Raw genomic sequence first — 25,395 nt, 5'->3', positions numbered from 1 at the left:
TTTATAAAAGCAAACAGATTTCTAGTACTTTATATCAGCACCCCTTTGGCAGACTAATACAGTATGGTATAAACATATAAATTTATTCAACAAAAATTTTTCCTGGATTAATGTGATTTCAAATAATTTAAATAAATATTTTAAAAATACAATTTAATATAACAAAAATGGAAACACATTGTTTAAAAATTCTAGAATGAATCAAACTGTTGTCATGTATTATAAGCTTAGGATAATATAACATCAAAAATGGTCATGATCATCAACTAATTTTTAATTGTATATGTCTCTCTATATCTACATCAATACAGATATATAATATTGATCAATACACTATATATATTTATATATACATACACATTAAATATAACATACATATATTCATATGTATATGTATAAACACATACTGGCACTATATATCATACCATATGCATACAATATAAACATGCATAATACTGACAGTATTTTAATGTTAATTTGGATATGAAATAAATAAAACTTTTAATTTTAAAAGGATTTTTTAGATAATCATTTGATATCTATTCTTCATTTTTGTATCTGGTTATCATTTGTTGTGACTAAGGAAAAGAAAAATCAAAAATAAGGATGTTCAATATCTAAGTGGCATATCCATTAAATTTATATTTTTGCCTAGAATGTACTTCCCGCATTTTCCTTAGTTCAAAGTCTGTCAAGATGGGAGGAAAAAATAATCTTTTTGGGGTATAATATGCAAACCAAGTCAGTAACTTTTACATGTTATCAATTCATGTACAACTGATCTGGATGTCTAACATCATTTTGCTTGCCCCCACCAAGTTTTTGATTCTTATTTGAAGATCCATGCATCTCATATTCTCAGTGTACGTTCTATTGAAGTTCTACCACATGATCAAATGACTTATCTAATTCAATTAATGCACCATAATATCCAGCCCATTGTTTTGGTTTGTCATGGACAACTTATTTCAGTTGTCTGAACAAACTCTATCTCAGTTTGAAGTGACAAGAAAAGAAACTTCCCATTCTGTAAATGGGAATTTGAAAGGATAAATTTTTAGGAACATCTGACAACCATATTTAAACCAAAAAGAGCATCAAATTAAACAAAGGGATGTAATAAATCTGGATCCTGATAATATATTTTTTATGCTTTTTTATATTCCTCAATTTGCCAATAAAACGAATCTTTATAATTTCACTTTGTTTAAGGCAACTTGAATAGAGTTTTCTGTCACACTCAAAAGAATCTTGATACAACTCAATATTATTGATATTAAAATAAGCTCCATGCACAGACTGTTGGAAAAAGTATTGCTTTTAATTTTAGAAGCATATATTTTTCAGGCAATTGGTTCATTTCTGAGACCCAGGCTGGGTGAGCTGGGGAATACACAAAACTGTTTCAGATTTAGTGTTCTTTATGAATGGATTTCCAAATTTTTTTCCTGACGGCTCTAAATACGTTTCCAAGAAAATTGGTGATGAAGGTAGCGGTAGCACTATTCTCCATCTGTGGTATTTGCCAATGGGCCATTACTTCTTTATGAGTTAATAGAGGTCCCAGAAAATATTTATATCAGTGATTTGCCCCATGTTTCTGGGGGTAAACTGTGAGGATATGACAATGTTTTTGAGAGACTGCAGAAGTGGGCATTGTACCTCCATTTTAACTAATTCAACGCATCTCCTCACATCACCAAAAACTAAAAGTATTAACATTTCACTGACATGACTGGCAGAATGCCCCATGAGTGTCCCCTGTTTGTCTCTTAGGCTATCCCATTTTAGATGTTTCCAAAGTTTCTCTGGTCCTTAAAATCCAAAGTCTTCTTCTGAAGTCCAGCATTTGGGAAAACTCTAGATACTTTTTATATTTTTAAAAATTTCATGGGCTACAGCATGAAATGTGAATATAGTCATCATATCTTCCACCAGTTTCAGTAGAGACATAGTTAATGAGGTGCTTCCTGTGCTTTCTTTTCATAGGCTTCAGCATGCTTGTGAATCCTAGTCATATGTCTTCCACCTGTTTTGGTAGACACATTGATCTTAGGGACCTCAATACAATTCTCTTCTTCAAGCATCAACGTCTTCACTTCTTTTGTTGTGCTGAAGATAAAAATGGAAGCAAATAAAACCAGAAATTACTCATACTGCAAAGATTAATTTCCTCACAGCAGCCCTTGCTCAACTTCTACACAATATTCATATAGTCCCTTTTAACTTTGTTTTTACTCTGATTAGTCACCATTCTATTCTTTCTGTATAATTCAGATATCACTATCAAATTCTTTTTCACAGTCCTGGGGTTTTCTGAAGTTGGCAGTAGATTTAGAAATGGTTCAATTGAATATGGAGAGCATCTCCTTATATAAGAAAACAAAATATTACTAGAATATTTCTATTTGTATCTCAGATAAAATTGAGTAGTAGAAAAGTTCAAAAGTGGACTTATTTTTTAATATCTAAAAACAAACAAATACAAGCTCAAATATGATAGCAGATCAGTTGAGATTTTGTTTGTAAATTATGACAATCCAGTTATAGTTAGCCAGAATATAGGAGTATACAGTTCATTCTTGAAGCCATATATTTGGGCCAACTTCAAAATACTTGAAAAATCAAATAGAAAAATGTTTTTGATAATTTCAATAACCCCACAGTTTTGAAATATCAACTGGACCATTTTTTATAGACACTAAAATAATCAAAGCATTTGGAACACTTTTTCCTTCCTCTAACCTATTTACTCTGTTTTGAAACTAGAACCAACAAATAATAGCATAACAAATTACAAACCTGTATTTATCCCACCATAGTAACTCATAAATTCAACCAGGAGACTTACAAATGTAGTACTTAAACTCTGTAATAATCTGCATGGGATTCTTAATTACTTAGTTCAAAGTACTATTTAGCACTAGCAGACTTAAAAACTTACCTTGTCCCCAGAGTCGATAATTACTAAATCATATGTTGTCAATATTTGGGTACGTAAAATCAAAACTATATATTAATTTGCTCCAAAAATGTTATTTCTCTTGTGTAGAGACAGCTAAGTCATTATAATGAGATAACAAGATTAGCATGATAGATGAGCTGGAACATTTTCCTAGATACTGCCACATGACAGAAAAGAAGATGTTGCTCTAATGACAAGAGTAATGGACCTTTTGGAGCTCTTGCTGAATACTGGAGTAGGAAATACCATAACTGACTTCTTAATTGTAAGTAAATTTTCTGATTCTCCCTATCCTCCAACTATTTTTATTTATTTTTATTTTTAATATAGTTTTAATTTTTAAAAAGATACTTAGATTACACAAATGTTACATTAAAAAAAAAAAGGGATTCCCACTCCCCACACCCCCCATCCTTCCCCACGTTAACAATTTATTTCATTAGTGTGGTAAATTCTTTGCAATTGATGAACACAGTTGGAGCATTGCCAGATAGCATGGATTATAGTTTATATTGTAGTTTATATTCTCTCCCACTCAATTCTGTAGGTTATGGCAGGATATTTAATAGTCTGTATCTGTCATTGCAATATTATTCAGGACAATTCCAAGTCTCTAAAATGCCCCCATATTGCACCTCTTTTTCCCTCTCCATGTCTTCAGCACCTTCAGTTTCTACTATCTCCCCATCAATGATATAATTTCTTCCATTGCTAGAATCACAATAAGTCTATAGTAGAATACCAGTAAGTCCACTCTAGTCCATATTTTATTCCCCAGTCCTGAGGATTCTGGGATAGTGATGCCTACTCCACCTCTAATTGATTGGGGGACTTGATCTGATATGGCTGATGGATGGGACTCTCTGTTTTGCAATTGTAGACTCTCTCAGTTCCTTGGTGTGGTGGTTGTCAATCCTCACCTCCTTGTTATTTGTCCAGGGTGAGTCTAATGAACTGAAGAGTAGGTGTTGCAACTTTGCTGAGGCTCAGGGCCCACCTCCTCCAACTATTTTTAAATGGGTTATATAAGTATTTCCCTTAATTAAAAATTATAGAGATAGAGATAAGAGACAGAGGCAGTGATTTGTGTGTAGGTTCTCAGAGGGAATAGAGAGGCACAGTTTTCAGACTACAAGGTGGTTACTGATTTTTTTCTTTTCTTTTTAAAATGCCATAGAACTGCAACTCTGAAAAACTCAAGATTCCATTATCAGGAGAATATGATTCAGATTAAAGATGTCAAATCCATGTCTATTGCAAAGACTAAGATTCCTGGATATATATAATTTTTCCAGAGTAAATTTAAAAATATATCTGCCAAGCCAGAACCTCATATGGCTCATGGGCAGAAACCAAAATATTTTTAGGATATTATGAATTAGAATCGGATATAATTGCTTATATTATATTAACAAGAACCTTTGAATTTGGAGCTTCATTATTCAAAGAAAATGATACTGTAATAAAGTTCACTATTAGTAGATAATTTCAGTAAATTAAATTATAACCATATGATTGAAGTAAGTTTAGGCATTAACAATTTTCCTCTTGGAAAAAAATAGTACATTGGAAATTCTTATCTCAAATTATGTGAGCACAAATGCAAAGAAATGTAAATGGAGATATTAGGAAAAATATCCTTCATAATATTAAGACAAATATTTACTAATTTGTTGAATTTTGGATGATTTAATGTTATTTGTAAAGTTTGAATTTCCAAATATTATATACTTAGAGTCTTTTTATTAAGAGAAGACTATGTATCACTACAACAATAATGGAAACAATACTTGCTAAAAGATAGGACAGAATCCATGAGAAAGCAGAAATGATGCAAAGCCGAGAGAAGATTCATGGGAGACTCATACTGTGCTCAAAGAACATGGCTGGTTCCAGGTGATAAAAGATGTTGCCAGTCAGAGCCATTCTTGAGATCACAGGGATGTGTAAGTGTTTGGACTCCCATTACCACCTGCAAAGCTGAGGAGACAGTCTGTGGCAAACTGTCTTCACTAAATCTGTCTGCCATATTCACATATGTATGCAATGTGTAACAAACCCAGGCAGAAATTGTCTGTTTTCAGACACAATTCAGAAGAGCTGTTGATTACACAGCTTCTATAGCTGGGCTTGATATGGTGAAGATTTGGAAAAAAAATATTTTTGAACCTGGAAGAGACTGCTGAGTGCAAGTTGCAGATCATGAATATGAAATGGCACCAATAAACTCCGTTGTGTAATAATTTCTCACCTGAGTTCAGTCACTCAGGAGAGAAAAGACAGCATTGATCTAAAGTTGAGGTCATTGGTAGTTTACTAAAGATATTATGTGTAGTGATTATAACGATGATGGTGACAAATACAATACCTGGATGTGAGTTAAGTGCATAACTTGTTAAAAGACGTTCTTAAAACCAGAAAAAGTAATTATACTAGACTTTCAATGTTTCGTGAATGGCACACGTACAGTAAACCAGTATAATTAGGCTTCACCAAGGGCTTCCTGTGAGTTCACCCTGTACTGACAGATAACCACTGTCACTACTCTCAGTTCTCTCACCGAGCTCACTCAATATCCTACATTGAACATTCCCTAGTAAACTTTCCCCAGATGCTTCCTGGTAAATGTTATCGAGAACATGTCCTTATAAAAATAAATGCAGAATAACTTATAAGAGTAACATTTAGAATTTGTGTCAGTGCCTATTTGTTCTAGCTCTCAAACACGCCCTCTAATTGGACTACCATGCTGCAGACACGTACCTGGAATCCAGACTGAAGGAATTCAATGTATTATAGAAACTCCATTAATATGAGATTCCTGGACTCTAAGTTCCTTTCCTTTCTCACTATGTTTGTGTTGATGTGATGTGATATAGTGTTCATATTTTGGAGGAAGTCTTCTAGCTTCTGAAACCAAGAGCCAATTCCTGTTGTTAAGCCAACCCATTGTATGGCATTTGTCTTAATAGCTGGGGAACTAAGACAGTTTTGCTCTCAGGTTGTACTTTGCCTCTTTGTCTTATTGAAAATACCTTTACACTAAACTAATCTTAATTACTGTTCAACTCCCATCCACAAATTTGACTAGATGTGTATTTCTAACTTCTAATTAGTTATAGATCTTATCCATATACTTCGGTTACACTAGAACATCTGAGGACCTTTTATTATACTTTTCTTACTTGTGACATAAATTTACTTTTTGTATTCCTGCCTCAATAAAAACCTCTAGGCCTTGTGGGGGCATCATTGTCTTGCTGAAGTGTGCTTATTTATCTCTAATGTTTTCTACAAGCTCAGTCTCCCTTTTTTGAATGATACAGCCAAGTAATTCTTGCTATCTACCTTCTTTGCTATCCTATAGGGAGAGCTCAGTTTCCAAAAAAGGAGTTTGCAAATTTGCAATTGCAGTGCAAATCATTATCTTATTTGATACTCACAGGAAATTATGAGGAACATGAGGCTCAATAGTTGACAGCTTATTTAGTCAGAGCTGGTACTAGAATGAGTCTTCTGTCCCTTGTAATGTTCATTTTCCCACTGATGTACAATAGCGTGGAGACTTCATATGTGATCTGTTCTTTCATCAAGAATTAACTGACTGATGAATAAATAAATAAATAAGGGTCATAAATAAACAAGTCAACTGCATATCAATTTATTAAAAGTTTTAAAGGATGCAAATAATATTTTTAGGTCTCAAAATAAACAATACAGCATTTAGAGCAACCGGAAAATTAGGAGTTTATTTTGGTGGGTTGTCTGCCTTCCTGAACATTAGACAGACTTCACAATTCATTCACAGAAATAAAAAGTTAAAATGATAATGGAGGATATGGTGGCCATTTGATCTTATAGATTCATTTGAAACTTACCAGGCTTTTCATAAGAAAGAGATTTATTCATAGAAAGTTAAAATTCAGTGAAACATTCTTAAATCTTACACCCAAAAGAAGACCAACAAAACAAAATGTAGATAAATGGGACCTCCTCGTAATTCAACATTTTTGCACCTCAAAGGACTTTGTCAAAAGGGTGAAAAGGCAGCCTACTCGATGGGTGCAATGGTTAGGCTAATGTGTCAACTCAGCCAGGTAATTGTGCCCAGTCGTTTGGTCAAGCAAGCACTGGGCTAATTGTAATACCAGTTCATTTATGAGCTTTAATCATCAGTGATAGACATCAGAGATAGACAGAAGACTGTCTATGACCATGATTTTCCAAGCCAGAGATAACCAATAAAAGTGGTACAGATGCATCATCTCGTAGCCTACTGGCTTAATGGCATGATCTATTTCTGAGTTTACAGAGTTTTGAGGCCACTAGTTGATTTTCATCACAAAGTTTTATTAGCCTTATGTGTACTGGAAATGTCACTAAGTAAAGAACGCTAATCCACCCAAACTTGAACCCCTGAATAGTTTGGCTTATTTAGGCAGCGGACTTGGCCCAATGGTTAGGGCGTCCATCTACCACATGGGAAGTCTGCTGTTCAAACCCCGGGCCTCCTTGACCCGTGTGCAGCTGGCCCATGGGCAGTGCTGATGGGAGCAAGGAGCACCCTGCCACGCAGGGGTGTCCCCCACGTAGGGGAGCCCCACACGCAAGGAGTGCATTCGTAAGGAGAGATGCCCAACGTGAAAGAAAGTGCAGCCTGCTTAAGAATGGCGCCGCCCACATGGAGAGCTGACACAAGATGACGCAATGGAAAAGAAACATAGATTCCCGTGTTACTGATGACAACAGAGGTGGACAAAGAAGACGCAGCAAATAGACACAGAAGAACAGACAACCTGGGTGGGGGAGGAAGGGGAGAGAAATAAATAAATAAAAATCTTTTAAAAAAATGTTTGGCTTATTTAGGTTCTGCTGATGAACTGTACAGTCAGTTCCAGAAGATTGTTGGGACCCTTTTGATTATAATTTTGTTTCATTTAAATAGTTATAGTTGTATCCAATAGGAGAGTTAGTGATAGAGGCTAAGTATTTTAGTTATTCTCAGGGTAAACAGTGAAACTGCTTATTGGAATTAGCTATATTACACAGGATGGGAGAAAATTTGGAAAAAAACACAAACTCAAACACTGGTAGGAGAAGTGAAATCTTGAATAGCTATTCTCATAAAAATTACAGAAAGAATATACTTACTCTATGCTAATCACAAAGTACACAAATGTCTATAATACACTTTTGTGCCACCAACAGGTCATGAATGACACATCTGTCCAATAATAGCATAATCTGCTGTTCATTCGAAAGTCTCCCATTTGGCTGAGTTTAAGATTCATCTCTTCACTGTTACTATTTTCCTTCTTCAATTGTCTTTTTTTCTGAACATTTCAAAGAACACATTCTTATAGGTTGTTTTTTGTTTTTTTTTTTAGCAGATTCTCAAAATAAGTAGAAACTTCTTGTCCTTGGCTAAAGGTATATTTTTCACACTCCAAAATAATTAGGAAAACCTAAAAAACATTTGAAAATACACTAAAATATTTTAAAAATGCTATTTAGAATTGAGCAAACTCAGGCATCATAAATGCATAGATACTATTTACAAATTACTCTCTGAAAATAAGATGTCTAGAAGTTTAACAGCAAAGACAGTGTATATAATATTTATCATTTAATTAGGAAAAAGTCATAAAGATAAATGGAATAATATTTTAAGTATCATCAACACAAGTGAATAATTTCAAAACATGTTTTATCATCCTCTCCAGGCTTGAGAAAATAGCAGCAATTTATTCTTTAGTTCATTAAAAGAATTAAACATAAAAATTCAAGTGTTGATAAGTTGACTGTATAGTTGGAATTAAATATTAAACTAAGACAAAAATATGGTTATTTTTATTTCACTAGAGAGAAAATTGTGGAGTAATTACTTTGGGGACTTCTCTCTATAATTAACATTGCAGATTACATCCATTACACCGCAAAAGTACACTTAAGAAATTAAACTTTAGAAATCACCAGCTACTGTAATGAAAACAAATAAAGTTGTGTTTTGACAGAAAGTTGAATATAATACAAAGCAGTCAGGGAACTTTTGGAAGAAGATGCACAAATGCCAGTGTTTATGATCTTTATACTTATGAATGTTATTTACCTAGATAGTACACCTTCATTTGTACGTGCTTACTTAGGGCCTGGTACCAGATGGATACAAATCTAAACAATACTACTTCTAATAATTATGGCTCAGTTAAAGTATTTAACATATCATGTCCTCCATATTTTTATCTGTATATTGAAAATAAAGGTATTAATCTCAAAATGTCATCATGAGGGCTAAATTATGAGAGTTAATATGCATGAAGTGCTCAGTGGGTAATAAAAAGGAAAATTAATCTATTAATTATAAGTATTGTTGATGATGTTGTTATTTTACCATATACATTTCTTATGTATATTTTCTTATGTATATTTCAAAGTGAAAAATGGCAAAAATTGAATGGGGGAAACGATCACTTGACAAACAAGATGATGATTTAACCATTTATTTGACTGGATTATAAACTAATTGATGTAAGAGACTAAACATACTTCACACCCATGTACAGACAGGAGATGCTTAGTGTTTATTCTATAAAGAATGAATTTATTCTGTAGCTTATATTAATGGTTATTAATGGTTTTTAATATGGCTAACTTAGTTGACTGAGAAAAGTAGTGTGAGAGAATATGGTAGAGTTAGACAAGAATTGAGAAGGTTGAATTATTAAGGAATAAGAGAAGAAATAAGAAAGCATCAAGAAAAGAAGATAGGTACATATGGAGAAAATAATAAAATAATTATTTTTCATTTATTCAACTTTCAAAGATGATCACAGGCTTGTGACCTGACCAACCACAATTTTCACCATTTCTCCACTTATACCTCTCACTCTATGCTTCAGTATTTACAAAATAATGGGATTGGAAAGAGAACTCCCTAAGGCATGCCAAAGCACCTAACTATAGCCTTAAGGGAAGAGAGTATGTATAGAATCTGGCTAATGACAGCTGTAGCTACAAGAGAGGGATTAGGGAAAAAAAAATAGTGGCCTTCAATAGAGAAGAGGATGATAATCATTGACAACCTATGGCATGGCAGAGAATGAAGCAAAAATGTACTCTCCAACCTCGTTCTCCTCTAACTCTCTAACCTGCTGAAGGCACTTCCCATTTTCTGAACCATAGAGAAAATAAAAGAGCAAGGAAACAGTATCCAAAGGAATGGAACAAACTGGAAGGTGGATCTGCAGGGACAAACCAAAAATAACCAGCTATATATATCAAATGTTTATATTATAAGCATGTATGAATTACAGAGTAGGTATTCTTTCTTTCATTCAACATAAATATATTGAATGCCAGCTACATCTTTGGCACTCTTCTTTGCACTGGGAATATAGTAGTAAACAGGACAGACCAAGCACTTTCCCCACTGAACCTACATTCTGTTGGGAGCTAAAAACACTGAACATCTTAATAAAATATAATATCATTTCACGGAAAATTTAGCATTATGAAGAGAAGTGTTGACATTCAAGGTGGTATGTGAATGAAATGTAATAAGGAAGTTGGACCTTGAAAATTTGGGAGATAAATTTTCTAGGTAGAGGAAACAGCAGGAATTAATATTGAAAAGGGTCAATTCTCTTTTTTTAAATAATAGATGGGTAAATGTAATTCTTGATACTGTATTAAGCTATTTTTAATAGATATTTCATCCAATATTATCATTGGTAAAATGAATTTATTATATAAAACAGCAAATCATGTATCCATTTTCAAAGAGAATTATTGGATTTTCATTTTTTAAAGTTGAGATAAAGCACATGATGTACAAATATAATTACATGGCATGTGTCTACCTAGAAATTACAGACTGAGTTGCAAGGCAACAAAATCACTTTTTGAGGTTTTAGTATTGCAATTTGTGAAGCACAGATTCAGGCAGCAAGCCAAACTATGTCCTGTCTTGGGGCTTCCAAGCAAGGGTTTCTGTTTGTTCCCTATTCTCACATGTTGATTCTGGCTTCTGTATGTCAGACAGATTCACATTGCCTGTTGCTGTAATTATGGTCTTCTAGCTGCCAATAGATTTCCATTAAGAGAACATATATTGCAATGTGTCTTTTCTACTGTTGATAGATATACATGTTTCCACTCTTTTTTTAAACTAATAGCATTAAAGCTTCTATGGTTTTTTTGTACCCATCTTTTCTAGACATTTGTGATCATTTCTTTTGATGATATACAAATGCATTTGTTGAGTCATAAAGTAAAATTACTGTGTCATTGGTAAAACTGAGATAGTTGATAACTTTTCTTATTTTTAAGCCCTTATCAGATATATGATTTTCATCTATTTTCTCCTATTCTGTAGGCTGCCTTTTCATTTTCTTATGTTTTTCGATGTACAAAAGGTTTTAACTTGCTAAAGTGGAATTTATTTTTTCTTGTTGCTTCTGCTTTTGGTGTCATATCTAAGAGTACATTCAATGTCATGAAGATTTGCCTCTATTTTATCTTATAAGAATTTTATGGTTTTAGCTCTTATATTCAGGTCCTTGATCCATTTTGACTTCATTTTTGAGTGTGGTGTGAGGTAGGAGTCCACTTTCATTTTTTTGCATGCAGATAGGATAGTATATATTTCTTGGGAGTGAACAAGAGATATGATTAAGACATAAAGGTTACAAAGTTAACAGTAATACTATATATCTTAAGCTGGGTAGTAGAGATTACACTTTATGATGATTAAAGTGATGTATTCATTTTCACTATAAAAAATTCAGTAACTTCTGACAATACCATGAATGACTGCGGTAACTTCAAACACTCATTGCAATGAAATTCACTTCTGACTCTTATTACCCAGAGTTAGACCACACTCCACAGGTTAAGGACAGTCCTCCACAGGCTTGTCCTCATTAAGATATCAGCCAAATTCTTGGAGGCATCCAGGGTCACTTGCACTTCTGACCAACTGGTTTCAAATTTGGGGATTCCCACCACCCAGTTTGGTTTGATAATTTGCTGGATGTCTCACAGAACTCATGGAAACACTGTACTTATAGTTTTATTTAGTAAAAGGATGCAAATAAGAAGTCAAAAGAAAATATACATAGGGCAAGGTCTGGGAGGATCTCAGAATCAAGCTTTTGTGCCTTCTCCACTTGGATCAGAGTGCGTCACCATACAGGCACAATGATGTATATTAATCCTGCATGCTCACCTGGGTTTTGAGTGTCAGAATTTATATGGGGTTTCTTTATATAGGCATGATTGGTGGAGTCAGTGACAGAGTGGTTGAACTCAATCTCCAGCCCCTCCCCTCCTAGGGGTTGGATAGATACTGTTGATATGACATAGCTCAGTAGCTCAGTGCTTCAGCCCTCTAATAATATGGTTGGTTTTTCTGGTGTGGCCAGCCCTCACACTGAGTTTAGAGATGTGCCTAGTCCCATCTTGTCATCTTTTGAGCATATGAATCATCAGGAGTGGTCCTGGGCCCACCACAAATAACAAAACACTTCTATCACTGGAAATTCCAAATATTTAGAGGAACTGGGGACAAAGAACAGTCCTAGTTCTTTATTATACAAGTCTGTATATTTTTAAAGATATGTGATATATTTTATAGTGAAATCCTTTTAAAAATTTTACCACAAGAAATTTCTGTGTTTTTATGTTGACTTAATAGTTTTCTGGTAAATTTCCAGGTATGGTTTTATAAAGATTTTCTTTTATCTAGATACTTAGATGGCTTCCAATTTTGAACCATTATGAAAAATAATGGAAAGAAATTTTCTATTTGCATAACCGGTAGTTCCTTAGGATGTAATCAATATAAGTATAATAATATTGAGTCAAATTCCATTAAATATAACATTTAATTTTACTTTGGATTCATGTATTTTCCAATAGTTTTCTTCAAACTGATGAATGATGTCATTAGTTTAGGATTTCTCAAGGAAAGAGTGTTAACAGTGAATTAAAATAGGTAGATAATTTTAAAGCATTGGAAGTAATAAAAATAACTATCCCTATGTATGCATTGTTTCAGACCAGTGTTTTTGTAGGGCTCCATCTTTATTAAAAATATTTTAATATTTGTTCAAAATTTATGGTCATCTGTGAGATACAGTAATTTTTTCCATGAAGTTTTAGAATAATGGGTAGAGAAGAACTACTTTGGTGACATTTAATGAAATGGGGAAAACTGGAAGGGGAGCAGATCGGGTCTTCTGGAATTTCCAAGTTAATTAAACATCCAGTGGAAGATTAAAATCCTGACGGGAAGTTAATATAGCCTGTGGATGAATTCAAAATTATCTAATTCTGTATCCAAGCGTGCCTAGTCTCTAGAAATCCAATTAAGTGATTTAGGCCCTATAGGCTTTGAATGTTCAGAAAGGATGCAGACCGAATGTATATTCAAAGTTGCATCCAGAAGGATGGAATGTGGGCGAGATGTTATTTCAAGTTTACCTGGAATGTGGGGGATATGTTAATTCAAGACCTATCTGGTACTCAGACAAACATTTGACTAACAAAGAAGAGTCATTTTCTTTCATAAAAGCACCATTTGACTCCCTACCCTTATATAGTCTGTATAAAAAGGACCCAAAACTCTTTTCAGGGCTCTGTTTTTATCAGGACAGGAATCCGCCAAGTGCAGCCAGTCAAAATAAATCATCTTCCTTCTCAGAGTTCTTGCATCCTGGCCTTTGATACAGTGTACACCCGACTTCTCTGCTACTACAAAGTAAGTGTATAACAGTAATTGCTAACAAAAACAAAAACAAAATAAAAAAACCATAAACTCACGTACAAAGAATCATAAATCAGAGGAAGTATTTAAAATTTCCCATGTGCTTCTATAACATTATATTATAATTTTTTACATCACTTATTCCAGCATTATATTTTATCTCCACTCAAATTCTTCTGCCATTTAACTGTAACTACTTTGTTGCTTAGTAATATTTTCATCAATAACAATTAGCCAGAAGACTGACCAACAGCAAAATTTCTGTAAGTGGTTATGAATGAATAAGTCTAATTTGAGGTGGGAAATTAAAAGGTAAAATAATTCTGCATATAATGCCAAATAATTCATTGTTATTATTATTACTTGCTTTTTATGATTCAGATTCCAAATTGTGTAGAATAAGCTTGGTGTGTTTAGAGACTGGTAAGGAGTTAAATTAGATTCTTGAGAAATATTAGCAAGCCGTAAAAGAGTTTATTTGGATGGAATTAAAATCCATAGTAATATATGGTGAGTCACAGGATCTGCAAATTATTTACACTTGAAGTAAGCATTGTAGAATTTCCTTTACTGTATCAAGTCACAATATTTTGTCCCACACTTCATTACTTCTATTACTCTATGTAGACTGTACAGATATATGTAAAGGTTAGGGTAACACCTCACATTTAATCATCAGAATATGGAAGTTTAAGTGTGAATGAGAAGTAACTACCAATGTTTAATTTACAGTACAAGTCTTTAGTACTGGATATTGGATAAAATGTTCTTTAATAAGCGTTAATTCAGCAATTAGTATCTTTTAATGGAACTGTCAAGTGTCTCCCTGTTAAGGATTATTTATAATGTAGGTTTTTATTAGAAGCCTTTGATTAAATTACAAAAGTGCCATTCTATTGTTAGATTGCTAAAAATTATTTTATTGAATTGAGACTTGGTCATGAATTGAACTGCATCTTTCACATCATCTATGATGCTGATCATTTGATTAAATTTAATCTTTTACTATTCATTACAGCATTATTAGATACCCTAATACTGACTCAGTTTTGATTTACTAAGTTAACCTCTATTTTTTCAAGATATGTTAGCATTTTTATATATTGTTGTATTTGATTTCCTAATATTTTATTTAGAATCTTTATGTGTACATTCATAAGTAAAATTTAACCACAGATAAAAGTTTTTATTTGTGTTTTTCTTGTGTGTTCATGGCAGTTGATTTAAGCTAGTCTTTCATAATTAATTGTAAAGTATTTGAATTTTTTATATAATGGAATAATTTAAATAGTATATATATTATATAAATTTTTAATAGCTTCACTCTAAAACTATTCATAAGTGCTGTTTTTTTCCATAGATAACTTCTATGTTTTTGGACTAATCAGTATTTTAATTCTTTAACGAAATTTTTTATTTTGAAAAGATTTTATAATATAGTGCAATAACTTCCATATGAAAATCTCTTGGAACATTTTAAAATTCTCTTAATCACATATTCATATTACATTTTTTATATTAATATTTAATGTTATTTTTGGGGTTTCTTCTCTCTCTCTCGGCTAACATTTTTCAATAGCTGCCAATTTTAAAGCTCTTTCCAAATATCCTGTTCCTGATTTGATTTCAGTTGTCCATGATAGTTTATTACTGAATTAATTTTTAAATTTATCTTTACTTAGGTACTTCTCTTCCCCATGGTTTACTTTTACCAATCAAGCATTAACTTCCATTTTCTACCCACGTCCTTGCCCCTGGTTATCTGTATTCTAATTTCTGACTCCATGAACTTGCATATTCTAATTGTTTCATATAAGTAAAAGTATACAATATTTGTCCTTTTGCATCTAGAATATCTTGCTCCACATGATGTCTTCAAGGTTCTTCCATGTTGTAACATGTATCAATGCTTCATTCATTTTTTTTTTTTTTTCCTTTTAGTGCCAGAGCTGGGGAATGAACACAGGACCTATTATGTGGGAAGCTGGTGCTCAACTTCTGAATGACATCAGCTGTCCTGAGTTGGTTTTTTTCATTTCTTTGCTTGTTGTTTTTTGTTTTGTTTTTAGGAGGCCAGGGTCTGAATCTGGAACCTCTCATGTGGGAAATGGGTGCTCAACTGCTTGGACCACATCCACTCTCCTTCATTTTTATAGCTAAGTAACATTCCATCGTAAGTCTATAACACATTTTTGTTTATCCATTCTTCCACTGAATGACACTGGGTTGTGAATAATGCCATTATGGATATTAGCATACTATTGCCTGTTTAACTCCTTACTTTCAATTCTTTTGGGTACATACCTAGAAGTGGAATTGCTGGATCATATGATAATTCTATACTTAACTTTCTGTACAGTTGTACATTCCCACCAGCAATTCAAAAGGTAAATACTTTATATTGATATCTTCCATCATATAAGAATAAAGTTTACTTTGTTGTTTTCTGTCTTACAATCTTTCTTGTTTTTACAGAAGTTGTACAAGTTGGTACCCTGCACTTTAAATTCAATGATTCAGTTCAAAGCAATAATTCATGTGTTAAAAATCAATAATTCTACCTTGAATTATACCTCACGTTTTTATCTGGATATTTTTTCCCTCTTATAATTGACTTAAGTCTTTAATGCCTTTATTGTACTTTTTTGTTAATTTTGCTTGTCTGAAATAATGGCAGAATCTTTGTGAAATAGCACAGATCTGTCTATCTATCTATCTATCATCTATTTATCGATTTATCTTCTATAGCTTTTATGTATTTATAGATAGATATAGCAAGTAAATAAAAAGTATTTTCACACTAAATAAACATAAATCATAGCTTATATACTATTATATTTTCATGCATATTATGTAAAGTGCAAGGAGAGATTTGCAATAACTATAATCATCTTTACAACAAAGCAATATCAAGTGCAAGGAAAAAATCAGAAGATAAGAGATTTTCAGTCATGTCTCCATAATCTAGGCACTGTAATCTTGGAGCTAGTCATTTAATTTCTCCAAACTTCAGTTTCTGTATCTATAAAATATGAATTACAATATTAAATTCCAGTTTAGGAGCTATTTTGGTATTTAAGACAATAAAACTTATAAGTTATTAAGAATTACAAAGGGATTAAATATTTAAAAAATCTTGTCAGTGACCCCAAAAAGCAACCTAAATTAAAGAGTTAAGTAATACTAAAATATATTCCAATGTAGTAAAAAATAATTCTGGATTCTACATCTGCCTCAGCCACTTTAAAAGACAATTGGCTTTGAATAAGTATATGAGCATGTATATTCTCATCCTTACAGTGTGGATAACAACACTTGGCCTTTCTAAACTCCTTAGACTATTTTGAAGACCTAGGTGAATTAAAGTGAAACAACTGTATTTATTAATAAGAGTTTGTTATTTAAAAATCATAAGACAAATAACAAATTATTGACCCTATCACACACAAAGACCTCAAATGCCTTTGGAGTTCAGAAGTGTGACAAATTTTGATTCTGGGATGGCCAAAGAAAGCTTTATGGGGAAGAATTGAACGCAAACAGGAATGTATTATACCTCAGCCCATGGTTCAACATCTTATTATTTGCATTCCTTTCATTTCAAAATCTAAACCAAATTAAGAGAAACTTGAAGGTCAGAGAAAGGGCAGCAGAAGCTAAAAGTTCTGTTTAATGAAATATTATTGTGTCAACGCAGAAATGCAGAGTGCTGAAATAAGTTGCTAGTGTTTCATTTTATATTCTGTGAAGCCTGTATCAGAAGAATTTAGTAATCAGCAAAGACACCAAATTCATTATGAGTCAGAATAGTTTCTATTGCATTTCAAATGCTATTTAATATCAAGAAAAATAAAAACAAAGATATAACAAAATATAATTTGATTTTCTTGTGTCTTGCCCTTGTCACTTAATTTTAATTTTGCAAATTCAATGTAAATGATGTTTGAAGTTTTGATGATTTTCAGTTTCTTAAAGTCTATGTTCTCTAATATGCTTTCACTGTACGGATCAACAAAAATATTGCTGAAATTTTTATGAAATGACTTTTGAAATATTTTCTCTTATTTTTTTACTTCAAATTTTATGAAATTTGTTTTGCAACTTATAGTATCACTAATGAAACATTTTAAAGAAGTTAGTTCCATGTGGGTTATCAGTTCATGTAATTTATTAGGAAATGTTATTATTATCTTTGTTCAAGTTATTTCTTTGATGCTTCTTGTTTCCAAGACAATTCAAATTTTTATTTCTTTGTTCAGTTTTTGATAACCTTCTCTTTGTTGAAATAAATCCTAATGATTTTCAGAATAATTATATTTTAGGCTGATATCAGCTAAGAACAGATCATGGATGGACTTTCAACATTTTCTCTGCTATTTTTAGTTCCAGGAAACATATACTACTTTATCTCCTCTATCTTTTTGTAACCATAAAATTTAAAGAAAATGATTTAAGTAAAATCTCTTATTTGCAGGATTCAAAAAATAAGTGGCCATTTGAAAACACCCTCAACAATTTGAAAGTAAATTTAGAAGGAAAACAAGCACCCATTATTCTAACACAGTGGATATCATTAACTTTTTTCTTTGGCATATTTCTATCACTCCACTTATAATTATTCTCTTTTCAGAAGCTTTATATTTTAGGAAATATGCATGTGCGTTATGTATATTAGTTCTTGTTTAAAAAGGTGTTATCTAATCCTTCATTTTACTTTAGGTATACTAAGTCACACATAAGTTCTTATCATACAAAATGCTATAAATATAAAATAATAGAAATAAATTATTCTGTAAGTCATAATAATAGTTTTTATATTATGTGAAAATTGTACCATAATAGATATACTTTTAAAAGAAAAGTATTAAAAATTAAGATCAGTAATTTAATTGTCCGTCCACATCTGCATCTAGTTTTATATGTATTTCAATGGTATATCTCCAAATTATTTCATAGCCATGGTAATAATAAACTGTTCTTTGTATTTTCTAGTCCAAAAATTTATAATAATGGAATAATAGATTAATACAGTGAGAAATGTCCTTAGGAGTCATCTTAAATACAGGCAAGGAAGCCTGAAGGGAAGTGCTCACACCTAGTGGCCCAGAGTTGGATTATTATCTTCTAATTGAGGAAGTCACTTCCTCCATTAATCATTTGCAAAGAACTGAGTGCCCACTAAGATCATTAATTGCCACAAAAGTAATAGATTATATGAATGAAAGATTATAGTAGAGTCATTTGATCTGATATGTCCACATGGCTGCTTCATCCTTAAGTAAGTTTAATGAAAATTCTCCACTTGAGCTAATCAGCCTGTAATAAAACATGTTAAGTTAGAAAACCTGGGTTTGATTTCAACCCTGCTCATTGGGAAACTTTTCTTAGAAAAATATATTGCAGTATTTCTTCTACACAGTAATGCCTTTCTCTCAGAGTTTTTTGCCCAGTTAGAATAAGATTATGTTTGGGAAACTAATACAAACTGTTATTCATAGGTTAATATTTCATATACTTCTTAGGAGATATGTTCAATGAAATAAGTAGAATTTCAAGTAACCCTGAAAGATATTTTAGTTCAACAAATTATCTTCATACAGGATTCCTTATTTAAGCTGTTTTACTCTGTTTTAGTTTGATAGAGGCTGCTGGGAGCCAAATACCAGAAATAGGTTAACTTTCATAATGGGAATTTATTATGTTAAAACCTTACAGTTCAGAGGCTGTGAAAATGCCCAAATCAAGGCATCCTCAGAAATGCTGTCTCCTTGAATTAAAGGTTCAACGTGGACCAGCATGGGGAGAGACGTCAGGCCGAGGTGTGGCTCACGGCAGTGGCAGGGCTCAGCACACGCCGGCACTGGCGTGAGTCAGCCCGGGCGGCAGGCACGGGCGTACGGCCCTCTGCCGAGAGGGGAAACCGGGCACTTTCCCCCCCCCCCCTCGCTCCCCCGCCACGCCTGCGCCTCTTTCTCAACCCCCCCCCCTCCAGGGGCCTCCGGGAGAGGCCGCCGCCATAGAAGAACCCCTGCGCCTCTTCCCCCCCTCCCACAACACGCAAGTGCAGACATAATCACCGCTTGCCACACCCCTCCTGACAGGGCGCAGGCACGCCTGGCAGTCACAGCCTGCCAGCCCCCGGCCCACCCCTTGCCGCCGCACCGCCCCCCCCCGTCTCTGCCCACTGGCCTGGATAGCGACATCTCCCAGCCATATTAGGGCATAAAGTCCATTCCCACCAATCCATACTCGCCCCAGGCCAGCCCCGCCTCTGCTCCCCCAGACTTATATTTGCAAGCACTTCCTCAATAAACAGACCTGCGCATAGTCCTCATCTCCGTGGCGTTCTTCATCGCGTCGCGCGTCCCCACCAAACCTGAGCGGCGAGAAGGGGCCTTGAGACTTCGTTCCCGCTCCTCCTCCGCCCTCGCAGCGGCCCCATCCGGAGAGCCCGCCCCATCCGGAGAGCTCGCGGGGGAGGCCCGAAACCGCCGGCACCAGCAGAATATCCCTGTCTACATATAATAACAGGAGTTTAAAATGCTGTTTCACCTAAATTAAGGGGAAATGGAAAGGACAAATGAGTTTATATGGCTATGAGTCTCTAAAGAAGAGTCTGGAGGTTGTCAAAAGGATTGCCCTTATGCACACTTGAGCAGTCTCAGAGACAGATAAAGTAGATACAACCCCAGGTATTGATCCTTTTGAGGGCTAAAGAGACCCACAGGTTCTATGGTCATGGCAGATGGGGTTCACTGCTATGCCAGTTGACCCTTTTTTGGAGCTGGTGTTTCTGCATGATGGAGCTGGACTCAGATGGGATCTCTTTTCACAACTTTCATGCTATTTTACTGGAATTGTAGTTGGTGCTGGGGTTTAAGATATATCTAGGGGATTTGAATCTCTGGACTGACAACATGATAGCCAGGCCCTGACCTCAACAGACTTCAGCTCCTACACTCTGATTTATTGGACTTACTCCACTCAGCTAACATGGAGTTGAAGAATGTCAACCACCACATCATGGAGTCTACAGTGCCTACAACTGAAAGCAGGAGGATTGCATCCAATATCCATGTGGAATCTAAACCCTTTCTTGATATAGATGTGGAATGGACACAACCAAGCCAGGGTCCACAAGAAGGAGGAATACAGTAAGGATCAGAGTGGACTTAATGATATTCTATTCGTGAGCTATTGTGGTTAATAATCGAGAAAATGTGGCATTGATGTGGAAAAAGTGGTCATGGTGGCTGCTGGGTGCGGGGAAGGGGAGGAAGAGAAGAGATGTGGAGGCATTCTCGGGCCTTGGAGTTGTCCTGGGTGGTGCCCCAGGGACAATTGCTGGATGTTGTTTGTCCTCCCATGGCCCACTGGATGGAACGAGGGAAAGTGTGGGCTATGGTGTGGAACACGGGACATGGAGTGCAGTGATGCCTGGAGATGTACTCACCAGATGCAATGGATGTGACATGATATTGGGGGTGAGTTTTATTGGGGGTGGGGTGGTGGGGTGGGGGTGGTGGGGACGAATGGGGACCTCATATTTTTTAATGTAATATCTTTTTAAAAAATGAATAAATTGAGTAGAATTTGGAAAAAAAAAAAAGAAATGCTGTCTCACTGAAGGAGGTTGGCTGCAGGGTATCCTGGACTCCTTCAAGTGGCAAAGCACATGGAGGCATCTGCTTCCAGCTGCTCACTCTGTGGCTTCCTCTCTCCTGGGTTCCTTCTCTCTGTCCCTGTGGTTTTTTCTCTATATCTCTTCATGTTTCTCCCATTTATAAATGACCCCATCAAGAGGACCAAGACTCACATGGGTCATGCTTCACTGAAGTTATCAAAAAGGTCCCCCAAATGAACCCATCCAATCAAAGGGTCCCATACCCACAGGAATGGATTACCTTTAAGAACGGGATCATTTTTGGGATCCACAAAAATTTTCAATCTATCATACTCTATGATAACAAATAGTGTCTTTTCTTTTTCAAACTTTGTTAAATTGTGTCATTGTTCATGTTTTCATTCCACACATATATATCAACTACAGCATGTCAGATCCTTTTTTGGTTTGGGATATACTAAGATGGATGAGATGAGTTCTTTGTAATAAGAAGCTCCTCTTTTAGATAGGGAGTGTGAATAGAATATATTGCATTATCTGTGCGCATCTCCAGAAAAAGAGATCCTAGCATTCTTCAACAAAATAATCTCAATTGTAATAACTTTACTAATTCTCACTTTATATCCCTCCTAGTCAGTCCAAACACATTTCCTTTTGCTTTGTATCCTCTGAAGACTTGCTTCCATTGCCTGATGTTGAGATCATCTCACTTTTGAGGACTCATAAATTGCCTCTCAGTCTCCTTTCCTCTGTGCTTAACAAGATGAACACTTAGATATAGAGAGTTCCGAAAAGAAAAGCAAAATATTCAACTCTTTTAGCTCTAGGGCAGAGATTTTGCCCTAAAAAAGGTTCAGGTAGCCATCTGAAACAACTGTATTAGTTATTTTTTGCATCTAAACAAATGACTGTTTAAATTGTTTTATTTAGAGTCTCTCTTCAGAAATCATTTGAATTGCTATTGTTTTATATTCAATATGATTAATAAAGTCTACATTTAAGAAGACACAAGAAATCAGGTTGTCTTTTCTATGAATATTTATGGTGCAATCTACTTAAGAATACTTTTTTTAAAGCAAAGAGATGCAAGTCAGTGGGATCAATGCAAAAGTAGAGATCAAAAAAGGAAACCATGGAGCCAAATAATTTAGGCTGTTAAAATAAAGCTTTAAAGATAAATTATTAAATTATTATAGTTCTCACCATGAGTTTATGTTTAATACATTTTTTCACACTAAGGTGACAGACACTGAAGATAGGTGCTTTGTCTCATGTAAGTAATAGATGGAATTGGTTAAATATTTATGATAGAGAGCATATATATATAGGGGAAGTAAAAAAATTCTGCCCTCATGAAATTCTCAGCTTAAAGATAGTACGTGAAATATTTTGAGATAAAAAAATATTTACTCACCTTGGTGTAGAATGCATTCAATGTACATAGTAGGACTTCAAAACTTTGTGGATTGAATGAATATATTCATATTGAAAAAATATCCCATGCAGTGAGAAATAAAATCAACAAATATTTTACAACTCTTTTTACAAACCACTTTTCAATAGATTATTTTCATTTTGTTCCTCACAAGGAACTACGCACTAATTATGTTTTACAAAAGAGTGCTAAAGTTAAAAAAATTTCTTACTCTATGAGATTCAAAATTACAAACTAGGTTTGATTCAGTTGCCACAACATCAAAGTCTATGATTTTTTTACTGTACCAGTGTCTTGTAAAGTAACAAGGCTAAGTGTTCAAAATATGTTATAAAATAAAACAGTTTTAAAATGCTGTACATGTGTGGACACAGTTTTAGTTTCAAATAGGCATTTTTGTAGTACTTGGAATATCTGCTGTAAGAACTTGTGTTATAATTTTTAGTTTCAAATAGGTATTTTCATAGTACTTGGAATATTTACTATAAAAACATAATTTGAATAATATAGTTGTACATTAAATAGAATACAACTGATATTCAATTAAGTGTCTTATAAACTGACTTATATATATAAATGCAATTGCATACTCCTCAGGTAAACTACAATTAATATTTCATGCCCCTAAATAGAAATAAATTGGGAAAAGTATTCAAATGCTATTTTATTAATGTTCAATTGTTCATGTTCTTATATGTTTACCTAGTCAATTTTAACTGTAAAATTTTCTTCTAGTAAATAAATGTTAAGGTTAATCATTAAAGTGTTTAGAAGTTAGCTATTCTAAGAGATTTTATGTCTATTGGAGAATTAATCCATTTATTGAGCATTTTATATGATAAAGAGCTTAGTTCTAGTCTTACAGCACATGGTTTAAACAATTTGAACAATGAAAAAATATATATATCAACAGTCACTTATCCAGTCCACAATTTTTTAATGAGAAACAACCATTCGCTAGGCAGTTAGTGGTTGAAAATACAGAAGAGAAGGAAGGATCCAACATCTATGCCATCTTCTAACATATTCTAATACAAAGGAGACATATCAGGAACATATTAAACATAATACATAACATGTCAGGTGGCGAAAAATACTATAAAATAGTAGAGTAGAAGGAAAGTAATTGTGGCTCTGGGAGTTATTTGATTTAGTTGGCTGGAGAGCAGGAAGGAAGAGTAGAGGAATAAAACGAGATCAGTGAGAGCAAAGGCCAGGTCATTAGGTGCTCTAGGAGACATGGACACAGGCTCAGTAGCCATTTCTCAGCCTTTGCCTTCTCCACACCTTTTCAGTCTGTTTCTAGTCCACAACCCCAGGGAGATGTTAAGTCTAATGAAAAAGCCCCAACTAGGCCTTAAACCCAGAAACCAGAAATAAGCTGCCCCAGATGCTTATCAGGGCTGGAGCTATCATCAGCAGGACCCCTTTCCCCGGGGTGAAAAGTCACACCCAAACAGCACAGGGTCTCCCTTCTCAATGAGTGCAGGGGCATGCACAGCCCTGACCCTGACCCTCATAGTTTGTCCTGTCCGGGAGGCTGGCCATAATGGGATCTCTTCCCCTGCTCTTTTGGACCCTTTCTGTTGTGTAAGTACCAAGGCATTCATGTGCTGAAAGTTTCTGTCATGCCTGAACCTGTGTTCCTATGATGCCCAGTGCAGCAGCTTGCTTCAGGATAGGGCCTTGCAGGTATGTTTTTGGCTGTTACTTTGAATGAGATGGGAAGCCATTGGAGGGGTTCTTGTTTCATTTTGTCTTACAGGAATAATAAAGTGGTTAAATTTAGTATGGCAATGAAATACTGATCAAATGGTTATTATTCAGTGCTTCTGAGAGTGCAAATTGACCCAGTCATGCTGGAAGGCAATGTGGCAATACACTTGTTGTTGGATATTTATACACTGTTTAGCCAGGAAATTCCATTCCAAAGTATTTACCTCAAAGAAACTTTGCTCATGTGTACTAGCCTACATGCACACAAGTATTCATATCACCACTGTTCAAAATTGTAAAAGTTTAAAAAAACTGAAATGCTCATTGATAGGCAAATGAATTATTAAATCATGATGTATGTATTATATAGAATTGAAAATGAATTAGCTATATTTACATGAAATGACATATATGAAACTTATATTTTGAATGTACTTTAAAAACAACATGTTGCAGAAGATTACAAATAGTTTGATGCCATTTTTATGTCTTCCTCCCCAAACGTAAACAGTTTATTGCTAGGAATAATCACATACGTGACAAAACAAAACAAATAAAGGAAATAGAATGATGAGCACACCACAGGATTAAGGAGATGAGAATGAAGGAGGAAAACATAGATACATGTAATAGTATTGACAGTGTTCTAATTCATAAAATTGAGTTGGTCTGCAGGTTTCTGTATATTATGCTTTATGGCATATAAAAACTACATATTTGTTTATGTATAAAATATTTCATACTATATTTAAAAGTAATCAGCATATAAAATCTCCTTTGAAATATTAATTAAAAAGCATTGGCTTTCATGAATATAATTTTAGGAAAATAAAACAGAAAATTGATGAGGAAATTGCATGTTTTTACTCTCAAAAGTTCTTCAGTCACAA

At 34.2% G+C, this 25,395-nt stretch overlaps 1 long non-coding RNA gene across 1 annotated transcript; it reads right to left on the bottom strand.

The window, feature by feature from the left end:
* On the bottom strand, positions 1-20,148 carry LOC131278198 (uncharacterized). Its single transcript, XR_009185465.2, has 3 exons — positions 20,049-20,148; positions 6,409-6,569; positions 1-2,112 (listed from the first exon to the last, which is right to left on the bottom strand). It is a non-coding gene; the product is annotated as an uncharacterized lncRNA (long non-coding RNA).
* Positions 20,149-25,395: the final 5,247 nt, after the last annotated feature.

The sequence above is a fragment of the Dasypus novemcinctus genome, chromosome 4 (genome assembly GCF_030445035.2).
Source record: "Dasypus novemcinctus isolate mDasNov1 chromosome 4, mDasNov1.1.hap2, whole genome shotgun sequence".
Lineage (NCBI taxonomy): Eukaryota > Metazoa > Chordata > Mammalia > Cingulata > Dasypodidae > Dasypus > Dasypus novemcinctus.
This window is presented reverse-complemented; position numbering and strand designations above follow the sequence as displayed.